The 18,426-nt window shown below is 41.8% G+C and overlaps 1 protein-coding gene across 17 annotated transcripts in view; it reads right to left on the bottom strand.

The window, feature by feature from the left end:
• NRCAM (neuronal cell adhesion molecule) overlaps positions 1-18,426 on the bottom strand; it is a 320,212-nt gene that overhangs the window by 141,629 nt on the left and 160,157 nt on the right. The window contains exon 3 of one of the 17 annotated variants that reach the window (XM_073619911.1): positions 4,850-4,910. The exons of the other annotated variants lie outside the window; for them this stretch is intronic. The gene's annotated coding sequence lies outside the window, so the exon portion shown is untranslated. The remainder of the gene's footprint in view (positions 1-4,849; positions 4,911-18,426) is intronic. 17 annotated transcript variants of the gene reach the window in all.

The following is an 18,426-nucleotide window of genomic DNA, read 5'->3' as shown; positions in this document are numbered from 1 at the left end:
AAAGTGTTATTTTTTTTTTTTTTTACTTTAATAAAGCATGTGCTAGCCCATTTAGGACTATATTGCTACAAAAAAAATTTTTAGTCTAGTTTAGGCAATTTTTTAGATGACAACAGGCTGCAAAATATTTGCACCGCCCCATATGTTAATAGTACAGCACTGAAGTGGGTGGATGTAAGCTGTCTGGAATATATCCAGTTTTCTAATGCACATATAGATGGAACTGATTTCACAAGGTTTAGTAAGACAGAGAGTGGCGTTTCGCATGAAGCCGTCAGGGTGGCAGCTTAGAGAGTTAAGCTATCTTTCCATGAGAGTACTGAGTGGGCAGGGAAGTGAATCAATAGCACTGGGTTTATCCTGAAGAGGCAAATCTGGGAAGTTTGGCACTGCTTTCTAGAATTGTCTATTTCCACGCCCCTTTCTTTGTAAAGGCTGCCTCAAACTGACTGCAATACAATAGAATGTCTGTATTAGTGGCAAAGCTCATTAGCAATTCCAATAGGAATACTGATTAACTTGTTTTTTTTTAGGACATGTAGAAATGTACCTGCTCTGTCATCCAGAAATAACTCCTATTGTTATGGACTGTGTTGAAAACTATGTGACCCATAAAACTTTGACCCTATTTGTTCTTTCCATTCCTCTTTTCATTTGTATTTTTTACATATGGTATGGTACAGACCTCACTGGTGTCCTACTATAATACAGACAGGTCATCTAAGTTACCAATTTGATTCAAACATACTAGATGGAATTTGTTTTGATGAAAGGGGGTTAAAATTAGTACCAACAGCCAATTTGGCTAATGGTACCTACAGTCATGGCCAAAAATATTGGCACCCCTGCATTTCTGTCAGATAATGCACCACTTCACCCAGAAAATTTTTGCAATTACAAATGTTTAGGCATTCATACGTTTATTTCTTTTGTTTGTATTGGTATGAGACAAAAAAGTGGGGAAACAAAAAGCCAAATCGGACACATTCCATGCAAACCTCCAAAAATGGACAGGACAGTTATTGGCACCTTCTCAAAATTGTAAGAAACAATTGCATTCCAAACTTGTGATGCTCCTGTAATTTGTAATTAAACTCACCTGTATCAATTAACAGGTGCTGACACTATAGAAATCACACCGGCAACCAGTTAAATTGGTGAAAAATTTACTCAACCTTTCTGTTGTGTGTCTCTGTGTGCCACTCGAGACATGGAGAAGAGAAAGAGCAGCAAAGAATTGTCTGAGGATTTGAGTACAAAAAATGTGGAAAGCATGGACAACCTCAAGGATACAAGTCCATCTCCAGAGATTTTAATGTTCCTGTGTCCACTATGCTCAACATTGTCAAGAGGTTTACAGCTATGGTAGGAGACTGAAGGAGAACCCCACTGCTGACACAGAAAAAAACATACCTGGGGAAGCTAAAATCCTTTTGGGAGAATGTGCTGTGGACGGACAGATGAAGCAAAATTACAGCTTTTTGGTGAAGCCCATCATTCTACTGTTTTCAAAAAAAGAAATGAGGCCTTTAAAGGAAAGAATACAGTCCCTACAGTCAAACATGGTGGAGGTTCACTGATTTTTTGGGGTTGCTTTGCTTCTTCAGGCACTGGATGTCTTGACTGTGTAAAATCTGTAGACTACCAAAGAATTCTGGTGGTGAAATGTAGAGCCCAGTGTCAGAAAGTTGGGTCTCCATCAGAGGTCACAAGTCTTACAGCAGGACAATGACCCAAAGCACACGTCAAAAAGCACCCAGAAATGGTTTAAGACAAAGTGCTGGAGAGTACTGGCCAACGAGTCCAGATCTAAATCCCATAGAGCAGCAGTTGGGAAAAGGAACCCTTCCACAATCTGAGAGGCCTGGAGCAGTTGGTGAAAGAAGAGTGATCCAAAATTCCAGTAGAGAGGTGTACGAAAGTTATTGATGGTTACAGGAAAAAAGTATTTCAGTTATTTTGTCCAAGAGGTGCGCTACCAAATAATACATTGAGGGTGCCAATAATTTTGTCCAGTCCATTTTTGAAGTTTTCCATGGAATGTGTCAGATTTGGCTTTTTGTTTCTCCACTATTTTGTGCCATAACAATACAAACAAAAGAAATAAAAAGAACATGAGAATGCCTAAACATTTCTAATTGCAACAATTTTCTGGGCGAAGCGGTGCATTATCTGACAGAAATAAGGGGTGCCAATATTTTTGGGCCTGACTGTAGATGATTCTGACGCTACAGTACATTACCGGTGGCAGGATAGTCCTGTTGCATTACTCTCATTACTCAGAGAGTAATGAGAGGGGTGAAGTCTGCTCTCACCTGCCAGGAGCTGTTGGAGATCACTCAACTCTCTTTCCTTGGCTCTCAGCTCCCTGATCACAGATCGCTGTCATCTGCAAGGCTCCCTAAACCCAGCACCTCAAGCAACATGACTATACTGGACAGGGCACTAACCATTGGCATCTATGGTCGGATGGTCCTTTTGATTCCACGCTGTGAGCGCTGATAGGGTTTAACATCTAAAGTGCAATTTGGATACAACTGACATCCTGCCTCTATAAGGAGACATCTGCCTGTTTTTCTCCCAGCGTTTGGTAAGGAGGCCTTCTGTGTGGTGACAGGTCACATAAGTTTGTTCTTTTCACGGAGGTGGCATTTTGTCCTTTCTTGGGCATAATGTTAAGGTACTCTGTTTCTAACGTGCACAATATATAGTCTTTACAGTATCACACTATGCCATATTTTTTTTCTTTTGATTTATATCGATACCTGCCTTGAGAGAATTTATACGTGTTTGATCCAAATACAAGGTCTTCAACCCAGGCTGGGGTTACGGCCATCTGCGAGATATGGCTTGCTATCTGGCAAGCTTGCATTTCACATAGTTTTAAGTTTATGCTGATTTGATTGTTTGATGAACCACCATCTACAACGTTTGTGCTACATTGGGACTTTTTTCATACAATCATTTATTCATTTATTATTATTTTTTCACTGTGGACTTTATTTAGCGCAATTTTATCCTTTTTATTTTTTGCTTGTGTTTATCTCACATTAATTGCAGCTTTTTTGGGGTTTTGCCCACCCTTATGCCCTGTACACACGGTCGGACTTTGTTCCGACATTCTGACAACAAAATCCTAGGATTTTTTCCGACGGATGTTGGCTCAAACTTGTCTTGCATACACACGGTCACACAAAGTTGTCGGAAAATCCGATCGTTCTAAACGCGGTGACGTAAAACACGTACGTCGGGACTATAAACGGGGCAGTGGCCAATAGCTTTCATCTCTTTATTTATTCTGAGCATGCGTGGCACTTTGTCCGTCGGATTTGTGTACACACGATCGGAATTTCCGATAACGGATTTTGTTGTCGGAAAATTTTATATCCTGCTCTCAAACTTAGTGTTTTTTTGGACTAGCGCAGTTTTTTTCTCTCCACACAGTGTGGTATTGCTCTGTCACTGGCACAAATAGTGCTGAATGTGGATCTCTAGCATTTGGAGTGACATCTCTCAGCTAAAACGGGAGAGATTACATAGGGACAAACAGGCAGCCTCTTAGTAACCCTGTTGCTTTAGACAAATTAATGTAAAAAAATCTGTGCTGTGACAAATATAAAATAAATGAAGCTGCTTACACACAAAGGCAGTATAACAAACCCAAATAAATGTATAAACAAATAATGTGTAGCGCCAATATTAAATATAGTAACACCGGGGCAGAGTTTTTAGGACTGACGTCACACTGCTGCACAATCCCAGGTCTGCAGCGGCTTTCAATGTTAGTGTACTATATTTTACATGTATTATTGTGTTTTAATTTGATTTAATAAATTACTACTGGAGATCACTTTTGGCTCGTGGTGAGATTGTTTGCCTTAGATGGAGTACATAAGAAGGATGCCAAAGAATGCAGGTTGCTGTATGGATTCCAGAGAGATTTCTCATACATTACAGGTGCTGATGCTGTTGTAATGAAAGACATTTTTTCTGGTGAGTGTTAGATTCACTAAGAGTTGGTGGCTGGTTTCTTAACACTTTTGGAACAATCAACACACACAATATGGCTATGGAAGGGTGATTCCACTATTTACCTTTTAGAATCACTGTGATACCTATTTACTTTGGAACTTTGCGCTTTTATTATCATTCACAGATTTTTTTGCGCTATATTTAGTATTGGCGCTACACATTATTTGTTTATGCTTTTGACAAATTGTCAGCAGCATAATTCTAGTGGCAGGATCGCTAGCAGCAGATTTGCCTGTTGGTCATCGACCTTAGGCAACATTCACACCTGAGCAGAGCAATTTTCAGGCGTTTTTATTTAATTTAATTTAGAAGTTTATTACAAGCATTTTACAACTTCAGGTGTTTTTGTTTAGCCAATAGAAAGCACTAGGGGGAGGAGCAGTGGAGGAGATTAGGGGTAGAAAGCTGCTGTTTAAGCAAAAAGCATGCAACAAAACACTTGTAAAATGTTTGTGTTGCGCATTTTCAGGTGTTCCCATTGAAGTCTATGGGGCTCAATCTGCCTCCAATGTGCCAAAATAAGCTCATGTACTTTTTTTGAGCGATAGGCATTTTGCTACAGGAGACAGAATGCTAAGATGTGAACGGGGCCATTGAAATTAGTGGGGTTTGCCTTGTTGAGCATTTTAGAGCTTCCAGCAGAAAATTGCTAAGGTGTGAATGGAGCCTTAGGTTTTGGCAACACAGAAATGATTACGTAACCATCATTTTAGTGGAATTTTGTTAGCATCTTACTGTGTATGGGGTATAAAGATCAATCAAGGGGGACATTGCAAGATGTGTATTTCCTCCATTATGAAAAAAAAAAGTGAGGTACCTGGTAACTCTTTTTCTAAGAAGTCTTCCAGGGCAGCATCCGAGGGATAGGCTCCTCCTCCCTGAAACAGGAAACACATTAGTCCACCATTATAAATTTCACAGTCTTACCTGCGTGCCTCAGTTATATTAAAGCACCGAAGGAAATCTCAGTAAGTTTAAAAACTCCCCCGTTGTACCTGGTATTTGTCGTTTCAACTCTATTTTCTCGAACTGTCTTCCAGGGCAGCATCCGAGAGGATGTATCAAGCAATACTTACTAGGGTGGGGATAGAGACTGGAGCACCTTGCGACCAAATGCCTGGTCTTGGTCAGACAGCTGGTCTATACGGTAGTGCCTTGTGAAGGTACTGAAGCTCGACCATGTCGCTGCCCTGCAGATCTGCTCCGGAGTTGCCCCTGCTTTCTCTGCGACCGAGGTTACCCAGGCTCTGGTTGTGTGTGCTCTGATCCCGCCTGGCGGGGTGAGGTTTTGTGCCTCAAAGATCGTCTGTATGGCCATTCTTATCCATCTGCTGATGGCATTCTTGGAAGCCTGTTTCCCTTTGTTGACTCCCGCTTAAAGGACAAAAAGGGAGGTCGTTCTTCGCCAATCCTTCGTTCTTTCGAAGTATGTTATGAGTATGTTTCTTACATCGAGTTTGCTGTAAGTGTCTCTTTTTTTGCTATTCATAGTTTTTGGAAGCAAAGGTTTGATGATATTTTGGGTTCTATGGAACGATGAAGAGACCTTGGGTAGAAAGGCCGGGTCTGGAGAGAGAATTATTTTGTCTAAATGTATAAGGCAGTATGGTTCCATTATAGACAGAGCTTGGATTTCACTCACTCTTCTGGCTGATACTAGGGCCGCAAGAAGTGCAGTCTTTAAAGTGAGGTTTTTGTCTGAGCTATCTTCCATCGGTTCAAATGGAGGGGAAAGAAATCCTCTAAGCACTGTGGCCATGTCCCAAGTTGGAGTTCTATTCATTTTGGCTGGTCTAGCTCTTTTAAGTGACATAAGGAATCGCTTTATCAGCGCCTCCTCTGCTAGTCTGGTGTCCATGAACGAGGAGAGTGCTGCAACTTGTACCTTCAGCGTGCCTGGGGAGATATTTTTGTCTGCTTCATCTTGTAGGAAATCCAGAATTGTTGGGATCCTCCTCCAAATCCTCTGTTGGAAATCGATTTGTTTCTGTTCCAGGAGACAAACTTTTTCCTCACTTTCTCGTAGATTGCCCTAGTCACGGGCTTCCTGCTGTTTAGGATGGTATTGATCACCTTGTCTGACAGTCCTTTGTTCTGAAGTCTTACTCTTTCAGTAACCAAGCCGAAAGCTTCAGGATTCTGTAGTTCGGGTGGTTGACTGGGCCCTGTGATAGGAGATCTGGCCGGTCCATCAGTGTCAGCTGAGGTTGGATGCTGAGGTTTTTCAAGTGGCTGAACCATGCCCTCTGGGGCCAGTGCGGTGCTATTAGTATCACCGTTGCTCTCTCTGCCTTTTTTTTTTAATCACCCTTGGTATTATGGAAGTTGGCGGGAATGCATAGCACAGTTGCGATCCCCAGCTTTGGTTGAAGGCATCTACTCCGCTGTTGCCATCTGTGGGGTCCAGAGAGAAGAATGTTGGTGATTTTGCATTCGCTTTGGAGGTGAATAGATCTACCTTGGGTACTCCCCACTTTTAAGTGATTTGTGCGAAGGTCGTTTGGTTCAGTGACCACTCCGTCTGTTTTATGGTCTTCCGGCTCAGGAAGTTTGCCAGCGTATTGTCTGTTCCTTTCAGACGGATACCTGATATTATGTTTGATTCTGCCCATAGGAGGATTGTCTCCGTCAGCTTCATCAAGCTTCGGGACTTTGTCCCACCTTGCCTGTTTAGGTATGCCACAGTCGTGGCGTTGTCCGATCGCACCTTTACGTCTCTCCCCTGTATAGCTGGTTTGAACGCTTTTAATGCTTCCCCTACAGCTTTTAACTCTCTCATGTTTGAGGAGGCTTGGGACCATTTGGAGGTCCATTTTCCCTGTGAGCAGAGGCCCTCCATGTGTGCCCCCAGCCTAGGGCGCTGGCATCGTTGGTGATCCTGATTGGATTGAGCCCATTTGTGCCTTTCGATGTATCGAAGCGGATTGAGCCACCATTGGAGTATTTATTTGACTGTGGTCGGAACAGGAATGGGCTTGTCTAGGGATGAGTGGCTGCTATCCCACTGGGACAGAATGTAGTTCTGTAGAGGTCTCATGTGAATCTGTGCCCAGGTGATAGCTGGAATAGAAGACGTCATCAGTCCTAGTACGGCCATTCCTTGTCTGATTGTTATGGCATTGGTCCCTCTTAGGAAGGTTACTGCCTGTGTGATTTTTTAAGTTCTTTTCTTCCGTTAGGAAGGTTTTCGTTAGTCTGGAGTCCAGTACATAGCCCAAATATACCATTCTCTGGATTGGAGTCATCTGTGATTTTTCTGCATTCACTATCAATCCCAGGTTTTGCAGATAGGACATACTTGTGCGCAGGTTGTTCTCTAGGGCCTCTGCTGAATCTGCAAAGAACAGTAGATCATCTAAATATGGTATTATGCCAATACCTTGTTGTCTTAGACCTTTTAACGCTTCTGCCATTATCTTTGAGAAGATTCTTGGTGCCAAAGAGATGCCGAAAGAGTAGTTGCTGGCCCTTGTATTGCGAACCTCAGGAATTTTTGATGATCCTCTTTTATGGAGACATGTAGGTAGGCATGAATGTCTCACATGGTAGGATGTTTCTGATTGAGTAAATAGACTCCATTCTGAATTTTTTGTATTTTATTCCTCGGTTGAGTGGTTTGAAGTTCAGTCTTAGCTTGCCTGACGGTTTTTTCCTTGCAAAGATATGGGAATAAAACCCCCTTTGTTCCTCTTCTTGAGGTACATGGCGAATCACCTTCTGATCCAGCAGGTTCTACAGAGATTCTAAAAAGGCCTTTGCTCGATCGTTGTCCCTTGGCAGCATGGTTACTAGGTACTTCTTTGGGGGGCGGGTGGAGAATTCTATTGCGTAGCCATCCGTTATGGTGCGTATGATGAATTTGTTTTTTGTTGCTTCCATCCATTAGTGGGAAAAGGCTGCGAGTCTGAAATCAAGCTTAAAAAAGGTCCCCATGAGGTAGGCGGTTAAAAGCTGCCTGTAAGTAGGCAGTTTTACAGTAAGGTTAAGACAGAGGTGACTCTGGAGTATTCTGGCTTACCTTGGAGCTGTCCTGGCTTGCAGGATCTGCAGGGCAGGGTAGAGAAGCGTCAGACATGGTCAGCCACCAGGATCCTCTGGTTAGAGGGGCCTTTTTAACTGCTTCCTGCTTAAGCTCTGGCCCCGCCCCCAGCTGACCCCATGCAGGTTGGTGGATATACCTGCACATGCCGCTGCAGTTGGTGTCCTTTCTGGGTATCCAATAGGGAGGGGGACTCTGCTGCAGTATACATGTATATTGATATATTTCTTATTTTTTTTTTAATATGATTTTATTTATTTATTTATTATTATTATTTTTTTTTTTTAATTTCCGCCCCCGGATGTGATGAAATCGCAGGTGTCCCGCTCTGTATCTCCTGGAAGCAGGCTCCGGGAAAATGGGCGCTAACCCGGATCAGGAAATTACGTTTTTCCAGCACCGGCGCCATCTTGGTACACCCCGCAGAGCCTCCATGAGGAGAGGCTAATACTGCAGTGTGTGGAGGACGCTGATCTGGGTGAAAATAACGGTAATCGGGCGGGCGGCGGGTGCGGACATCGCCGGAGTAAGAGAGGAACAAAATGAAAGCAGTGAGACACCTACCCGTCCGGCGCGGCAGCGGCTGTGGTCAGGGAGTAAGGCATCCATGCACTCACACCTCTGTACACCCTTGATATCTGGAAGTATGTTTCCACAGTTTGCAGATGGAGTTTCCTGATGAAAAACTGCAGCAGGTCCCTTGATCAGCAGCATGGGGGAAATGTCAGTGCATTATTACAGCTTGGGGGGATGATTGCAGACCCCTCTCTAGGGGTGAAATCTCAGGCAGAGCAATTCTGCTCAAGTTTGCTGCTCCTGCTCGCCCTCCCAAGGCCCGCTGGGCTGGATGGGATGCTGGCAGGGGGTCTCCTGCAACTAGCACAGAAGTAAGAGACAGAAGTAAAATAACAAACGTTTCTTTTGCAGCTCCTGTGGGTCCGGAGGAAACACAAACAACTGAGGCACGCAGGTAAGACTGTGAAATTTATAATGGTGGACTAATGTGTTTCCTGTTTTAGGGAGGAGGAGCCTATCTCTCGGATGCTGCCCTGGAAGACGATTCGAGTAAAAACTGAAAGGGTTCTGCGGGTATGACCGCCAGTTCAGAAACTCATCTCACAGGGGTGATAGCTACAAGAGGGAGCCCAGAACCTTAACCAAGATGCCCATATATGTGTGCTAACATGAGATCCACACCAGAACAAGGGCAGAAAGTTTTCAATAGACCGTGACAGCTGAAATGAAATGCCACAGCAATATGTCCATATGTATTGTGAACAATCGCAATAGTGGCAAAATTTCTTTAAAGATAATTTGACCAGTAAAGCTGGCCACAGACAGATTGAAATCAGGCCAGTTCAGTAGGAACTCCCCAAATTTTGCTCCAACCCATGGTGGAAGGAAAGAAATGATGTGGCATGAATTGGCCATGATTTGTTTAGGTAGAGTCATAAGGCGGATTCAGTGTTTCCAAAATTTGTAATGATGTTACTCAATATAGGAAATACTTTGTGCTGTTTTTTTTTGTTGTCAGTGTCCATTTTGCCTGTGGGCGGTAAGCATGACAGTCCTAAGGACTCTTTTACATAAGCCTAGCTGTTAACTTGGGATTCATGGTGGCTCTTGTTGTCAGCAGCTACTGGTTCGTGATTAGCAAGCGATTGGAAGGCAATATGTTGAGACACGGATTTGAAAATGGATTTTACACTGAAATCCTTCTTCACTACACTGTAACCATGTCCCTTAGACACAACTGCATCATGATTGCGGCTCGGCCCTATTCACCTCTATGGGGAGTGATGTCAGGTGGTATTGCCCTTCAAACAAGACATGCCTTATTTTTTTGGGGGGGGTGAAATACAGCTTTATGGCAGCAACAATGTGTGTGGGCTATCAATCAGCCATTCATTGGTTTTGACAAGTAGCTTAGAAGTGTAAACTATGTGCACTAACATGCCCAAGTGGAAGGGTCCTAAGATTTGCTGTGTCCCTCAACAGGAAAGAAGAGCCTTTCTTGTCATACAGTCATAGAGACTGGATACTAAAGGCTTAGTGAATGCTATACCTTTAGACTGCAATTAGTACAGGGGCAGAAAGTATTATGTAAAAAACAAATGCAATATTTTTTTTTTATTTATCGTAACTGGCACTTAAAAAAATGAGCCACCAGGATTTTTACTAAAACGATGATCTGCAAACATTATTTAGACAAGGTTGCAAAGTATCCAAGACTGATGACAACCATTCACCTAACAGTCAATGCAAAGACTAATGAAAAAGGCTTCAGTAAGGCTCAATTTGTCACTGGGGTAATCTCCACTGAATTTATAATAAAGTCTTTTCAAACGTATGTGATAACATTTCAGAGGTGTAAACAGATACAATGCACAGAAAAGAGTATCAATATGGTATAGCATTACAACCTGATACACCTTTAGCCTGGGTTCTCACTTGTGCAATATCAGACATCGCATGTGATTCGCACTCACACTGTGTTGCTGATCACATGCGATGTCTGTGCAGTGCGAGTTCAGCCATACAGTTGTATGGCTGAACTTGCATTGGATTCCCTTTAAAAAAAGGTGCAGGGACTTTTTTTTCTCTGCACTGGAATCGGTATGCATGGTGTTCTCACCTATGCAATCCAATTCCTGTCCGAATCCACAGTTTGCACTGCGATTTGTGAACCGATCTTGGGGTGTCATTAACATTGTATTGACACCCGCAGCGGTTTGCAAAGGGCAGTGTGAACTGCCTGCGAGAGACATGCGATGTGGGAACTGGCGCTGGAATTGCGCTGGTTCCTGCATTGCTACAGTGTGAATCTAGGCTTAAACATATATGTGCTGCCAGAATTCTGAATACTAAAAACAATCTAAAGTTACCCACAGGGAACAGTGGCATAGGTAATGCAACCAGTTCATCCAATATCAGTGCACCGGTGCGTTCTATATTAATGAGCAACAGGACTCACTTGCATACAGAATCTGGAGCAGCTGTGCATAATAACCAATCAGCTTCTAATCACAGCCTGTTCAAATAAGCTTTGCCAATAAAACCTAGAAACTGATTGGTTACTATGCACAGCTGCACCAGATTCTTTGTACACCGGCTTTTGTAAATCTCCCTCACTGTATAAGTGCATCACAAAAGGCAGATGTTAAGGAGCTCCCTCCAAGAGAACAACTTCTCTAGACCATAAGGCTTCCAGGATTAAAGTATTCTTTTCAAATTGTAATGCCTGCTATATCTCTTATCTACCTCCTCTCAAAAATATAAATAATAACAGAAAATGTAAAAGTTTTTCAAAGAATTCATGATGGCTAAGACTAAGCCACAGGGGAACAGGTATCTGTAATAACCATAACTGAGCGCAAGGAAATCTACCATCTGCTTGACTGTTTCTAGCTGAAAATGCACCTGTAAAACTGTTATTGCACACTGGAGCTGAAGATAAGAGGAGCTGCATGTTCTAGTTTGTAATTCAGCTACAGTGAGTTAGTCTGAGGTTTGACAAACACTCCTGGGACAATATGTAGCAGAAGAAAAAACCTGGAAAAGGATATTTGTAATCCATGCAGAAGAGTACAAATATGATCATACTTTACTCACACTTTTTGTGGCTTAGATTATGTTGCTGGTTCAAGTCTTATCACCTCTGTTTTATTCTACTCTATTTTAATATTTCCACTGAATTTTGTCAGTCTGTCATTTAGTTTTGTCATTTGTTAAGAAGTTCGCTTAAATAGTTTCATAATCCTAATGAAGAGTATGTATATTTCAAAAATGGAAAACATAAAGTACCATATTTACATGAACACATTTAATTATTGAAAGGCAAACAGAACTACAAGACTCTGACAGATGAACCATAACAGTTGAATAATTTTACCTATCAAATGTACACTAAATGTTTTTATTACTACACTTTAGAAAGTTATTCCACATGGCTTTGGCAATATAAAGAATATAAGGAATTCACCCAAAACAATAAAACGATTAACAGCATAACAGCAAACTAAAAGGGCAATTTGCAGGACTTTATAATTTAAATAAAATAAACATACAGCAAGAGGTAGTCATTCATTTGTCCAGAAGATAAGCCATGCCTTATAAAGCATAATTCAGTATTAAAGAGAAACAGAATTGGGGGGAAACACCTCTACGTAGCCAGTAGCAATAAAAAGCAGGCACATTTTCCAACTTGGCATCCTGAATTCATTAGTACCCTAGTATACGTATATCCATCCAACTTCCTCGGCCATAGGTAGCCCTCATTAGCCAACAATGAAGCTTAAGAGGGGCCATTCTTTGCCCTTGAAAACTGGGTTAACATTTGTACACCCGAGCACACTCTGATTTGGAGAACTAGAGGCACCAAACCAAAAATAATACTTTCACAGATAGATAGATACATTACATAGAAAAAGTACATCATGGGAGAAATCCTTGAAGCAAGAGTGGGATGCAGATATTAGAGAGTTGTTTCCTGAAGGCAAGGATCTAACATGTCTGCACAAACATTTTTTGGAGCATGCACTGCAAAGATCAAAACAAGCTGAAAAACAACCTATTGAATCAAAGTTGCTGCAAAATCAGTTAGGCCCTTTTCACACGGAGCTGACTCTGTTTTGATCAGCAGGGGATCTATATGGTGGTCCCTGCTGATCAGAGCAGACTAGGCATATAACAGTTCCGTGCCTGCTCAGTTTCTGCAGAACAGACACTCTATAGGCAGCTGGGAGTAAACGGACTTCTCTGCCCGTTTACACCTAAATTTCCTCTGATACGATCCATTTAAATGGAGGAGGAAGGATCCCCTTCTGGATCTGATTGAAGGAAGGCGAGTGTAAGTCTATGTTTGAGTAACACAATGATGAGTTTGAGATTTTGACTTGGTCTCCAAATTTTCCAGATCTTAATCCAATCGAGCATCTACGTGGGATGTGCTGGAAAAAACTCTGAATTATGGAGGCCTCATCTCAGAACTTACAGGTTCTTAAGGATCTGCTACTGACTGCTTGTTGCCAGATACCACAGCATACCTTCAGAGGTCTAATGGCATCCATACCCGGATGGGTCAGGTTTATTTTGGCACCAAAAGAGGCTGTCTTGGGAGGCAAAAGGGGGCCTACTCAGTATTAGGTGGGTGGTAATGAAGTTAGTATGTCCCTGCAGGCTCTCCTGATACGTTTTTTTTTTTTCCTCAGACCTTTCACAATTTTTGTTACCTGTCCCGAAACTCTCCCTCTTTTCTCTCTTTTAATAAGTGAGGTCTACAGAACTGGGCACAGCATTCTAAATAGGGTCTATCTTAAGTTGTATTTTTTCCTGTCATCAAACATCATTCTGTGGCCATATTTTTAAAGAGTAATAATGTTGTTTACTTTCCTGTAGTGATAAACCTATTTAGTAACATTAAAGGCTATTTTTCATCCTACACCACTAACTACTGATATAGATCTGCAGTCTACAGTGCCTTGTACTGTGTTCAGTGTTACAGAATGTGGCCCTCCCTCCTCATGTCATTGTATGGGCACAAGACATCCACTCAATAAAGCAAGCTGGATATCTAGGCTGCATCTGTTTTATGAGGAGCACAGATTTCAAGAGGAAAAGAGCAGTGACTGGAGCACTAAGACAAGCTTTTAACTATCATTTCAACCGTGGGACAAACAACTTTATTAAATGATGTCCAGTCCCTCGAAGAATGGTTCCTTCTGGTTTCACTACATGATTTTTAAAATTCTAGCCTCTATTGTGACTGTTTAAGCTGAGTAACTGTATTGTACCTGCACTGTATACCAAAAGTAGCTTTTGCAGGTAAATATCTGAGGCATGCTCTTCACCTATAGGTGAAATGTATTTTTATATTAGTAAATCAAAGCCATGACATTTAAATTAGATCTAAACACTAACTGCATTTATTTTGCTGTCGATTTAAACGCTACATTTTTTTTTCTTAAAATAAATTTTTTCATTTTCATACAACCACTTCCTGTCTACATGTTTGCGCTCCAACGATCAGGACAGGTTTCCTGATAGTGACAACAGTGGTCCATGCCAGCATAATATGCATTAAAATGGCCACTTGTCTCAACTGGAAGCCTGCGTGACAATGCAGGAGACACAGACAGAGCTTTGCAGCCCTTCAACAGAAAGTGTGTGAACAAGGTCCTTTATGGCAGGATCTCTAGGTATCCTTTTAAGAAAACCTGCAGATATAAAAAGATTGAAAATGTACTTACATTACATGTTAAAGGCATTGTCCATCTTTACATGTTTCATGTTACACCCATATTTAGGGTGTAACATGAAACAGGTTCTGATTCTAAACCTCTCTCTACCCAACACCACCACTGCTTGCCTAAATAGCAGGGTTCTCCCTGCAGCATCCTAATTTCTTTAGAATTTAGTGTGGCTCTGCGTGGCTGTGACTGCACAGCCACATCATCGCATCATGGGGATCTATGAATATGATGACTCCAAGTCCCGTCTGCCATCATGGTAGAGATACTGAGAGATTAAATGGGCAGCAGGGTGGTGGCATTGCATCACTGCACTTGTAGTCCAATGCTAACAGAAGGTCTGAACCTTCATGTGGAACTAGGGCTGGGGGTAAACAATGCAGGGGCCTGTGCATTGCATCCATGATACACTGATTGCAGTTGCAATAAACTGCAGGCCTGAATGCAAACATTTTTTGCATTTTTTTTATTCAGCTGGTGCATTTATTACATTTTTTCCAAGGTGGACTATTTCTTTAAAGCTTCTATGAGACTTTAATGATTGAGTTTCCATAAATTACCTTTTGATGTGTTAGACACACTGCGCTGACACAAACAGCTAGGAACTCCAGCAAGCTCCCTGATATAATACGGACCTGCAGGGCACTGTGACCCTGCTCAAGTCCTCTTCTCTGTGCATCAGCCTCATGGGCTTGACGAGAAGCAAAAGTGACACTATGAAATTCCCAATCTTGCTCTCAAACTGTTTACATTTTCATGCTTGAAAATACATCCTACGATGTGCCTAATGTGATGTATCATATCTCTAATACAACCTGATTACTGTAGCTCATGCCCAGCAACGTGTGTTCAACCAGAAAACACTCAACTTTGATGGTATATTAAAGCTAATTTGTCCACACCATCTTTGTATTAAAAGAAAGAGGCTGCATATAAGTACTTTGCTTTATCTGGTCAGTCAAGGTTTCCTCATGAGAAGTTTGGTTATAAACATGAATCCCGTATTAACATCTGTTCATGCAATATTAACAAAGAAAACCACACCTAACTCCCAGAGCAGATACTATATCCTTGGCCTTCATTCTTTACTACATTTTCCAGTCCTATTTTTACAAACATGATTAGTAAAGTCCCCATTAGTAAGGCACAGTTTATATTTAATTCATGGACCACAGAAGGTAACAGATTAACAACAACCGTTGTCTGTGTCTTCAAGTAAATCTCCTGCATTTTTATGCACTTAGGGAGGGAGTAGAAGAAGGATAAATGGTATACATGCACATCGCTGAATAGTTCTACCGGATATTTGCAAACATGAATTACAAAAGAGACGACTGGGCTTGTAACAACAAAAACAGTATGAATTGCAGATCAAGTAGAGAACCGCCACAAAGCTTACTGGTCAGGTATTCTCTCAGGACAGCGATAAAATTATTTGCATCCTCTATGGTCCAATATTTAAAGTATTAGCAGTGCAGATGTGTACCTAAGAATGTGCGGCACCTACAATTAAAGCTAAAAGACAACAATTGAGCGAGTCAAGACAAAGACAGACAACCAATGACTAGCTTTGGGATGTAAGCAGGTGCCAGCAAGTGTTTGCTATGTTATGTAACTGGAGCCATCCTGCATATCTAAGTTACAGGCAGAGATCTGCTGTGTTCTAGTAAAACACGTAATCACTCATAAACCATTCCTACCTGGACCTATTGGTTATCGCAGTGCCAGGGCCATAGGGATCCCCTTACTCTCCCCCTCCAAAAGTTCAAGCGGCACTTCCAACCCCAACAAGGATGGGGGTTCTCCATCACTTTCGGTGGCCTGGATTTGTCAATAATTTCTCAGAAATGCCTGCGACCAACATCATTACTCCATTAGAGCACTGCAACAGGTTTTGTTCTAGGAAACACCACCAGTGAGACAGGAATAAAGTAATGTCTACACCATGCCATGGCTTTGGATTCTCAAACATTTAACTTTAACAGAAAGAATGCATTCTGCCAGGCAGAATCCAAGCATCCCCAAGAGGGAGCTGTGGATAGCTTACCCCCATTCTTGTGGAAAGTCCTAATGCACCCCCTCAAAAAAAAAAAGGGGGGGGCATGTGGGGAGACAGCGATCCTCTACATAATCCCTTTTTAAACAGAATGAAAAGAGTATCTCAAAGTTCCTACTCCACTTCTGAGGACTTGGGGATCTATCGCCTGTCATTCTATGTATAGCGCCTCTTGACAGACGTGCAGGATTTTGTTACATCCCTCCTTCTAGATAAGCCACTAGTGGTCTGTCAGATAACACCCTACCGCTACACACCCCCCTTCTATACATTGGAGTTCCCTCTCACTGGCTTGTGTCTAAAGCAAGGCATACATTATACAATTTTCTTTTCTTTAACTACAGGTTAAAGGAAAGAAAATAGCTTGATTCCACCATCAACACAATCAGTGTTGATGGGGGAATCCCTCCCGCTGCTCTAATGTATTCTGACACTGAGAGGTTTCTCAGCCATCAGAATACAATGATCACTGCCGGCAATGATCACACAAACAAAAACTAACAGACTGGCTGTACTGCGTATTACAGAGAAATTCATAGGGTGGGGCTGCACATGTGACATCATTTTGCACGCTTGGAGGACACTCCGGTGGTGTTTGTATTGTGTTGTGCTGGAGTACGTTGTTAATATGAAGCTTAATGTAAGTACATGTAAGGCCCCATGTACACTGCTGCTGCTAAACGGATGTTCAGAGGCAGTTAGACACTTATCTTATGTGTACATGTACACAGGTTGGTTTACTGTCGTTTTTAGGCAGTTGCGTTTATAGGCCTTTTTTTGAAGGCAAAAAAATGAGTTCAGATGCCGAAGTTTCAGACACCAAACGCTTCTAAACGCTGTAAACCGCATTTAGCCGCATTTCGTTTATAGGCGTTTTTCGTTTTTGCCCATTTTTAAAAAAAAAATAAATACATTTTTTTTTTTTTAGAAACGCTTCTAAATGCAAACATGGCAAAACGTCAAGTTAAATCGTTCAGGAGAGGTTGTGTACACATCCTGTGTACATGAAGCCTTAATGTTTTAATACAATTATTTGCCAAAGTTACTGCACAATGATGTTCCCTCTGTATTTTAAACCTTTGTATGTGCATCCAAGAATGGATGGATAATCATTCAATCAATCATGGCTGCTGAGCAGCAAAGTCCTTACTGTTCCCTGTGTGGGATCTCTCCTTCCGTATGTGTACCCAGGACTGGACGGATGATCATTCCCAAAAAGATCATAACATGAATGGCTGCTGAGCAGCAAGGAACTTACTGAATCCTGTGTGGCATCTCTTCCTTTGAAACTAAGCCTATTAGCTCTTTCTGGTGGAAGGTCCTGTGGCATGCTGTCATCCTTAGGGCATATCGCTTTCTCTCTGTTAGTTCATCCAGAAGCAGAGCACGTTTTAGGATTATTTTCTTTTTGGATTTGTGTTACTTTGGACTTTTATTTCACTGGGACTTTTTTCATTTTCTTGTAGCTAATTATGCATGGGAGCCAATATGAATTATGTACACATATGTATTTATACCTATAAGCCTTATAATCATTTAGTATTTGATATAAGCCTGGCATGAAATGATCATATGTTTATGCACTGGTTGAAATTGTGATTGTTTTTTTCACTGAAGTTTGTCATTTAAAGGGACAGTGCACCTTTAACTGGTTTTCATTTTGGTTATTACGTTGAATACCCTAAACCAGTGATGGTGAACCTTGGCACCACAGATGTTTTTGAACTACATTTTCCATGAAGCTCAACTACACTGCAGAGTGCATGAGCATCATGTGAAATGTAGTTCCAAAACATATGGGGTGCCAAGGTTCGCCATCACTGCCCTAGACTGTAAAAGAGGTACAGCAGTTTCACATTTGTTTACATAGTGTAGAATACATTTTGAGCTTCACATATAAAAAGGCCTATGCACAGCTGAGACCAATAATGAGTAATGAGGCCTGACAATCAGGTAAAATGTGGAGGGGGAATGAAGGTTCTATCCCACCCAAAGATCTACAAAGCATCGGGGCTCCAGGACCGAGGACAGAACTTTAAGATTCTGAAAAA

The sequence above is a fragment of the Aquarana catesbeiana genome, linkage group LG03, assembly GCF_042186555.1.
Source record: "Aquarana catesbeiana isolate 2022-GZ linkage group LG03, ASM4218655v1, whole genome shotgun sequence".
Lineage (NCBI taxonomy): Eukaryota > Metazoa > Chordata > Amphibia > Anura > Ranidae > Aquarana > Aquarana catesbeiana.
This window is presented reverse-complemented; position numbering and strand designations above follow the sequence as displayed.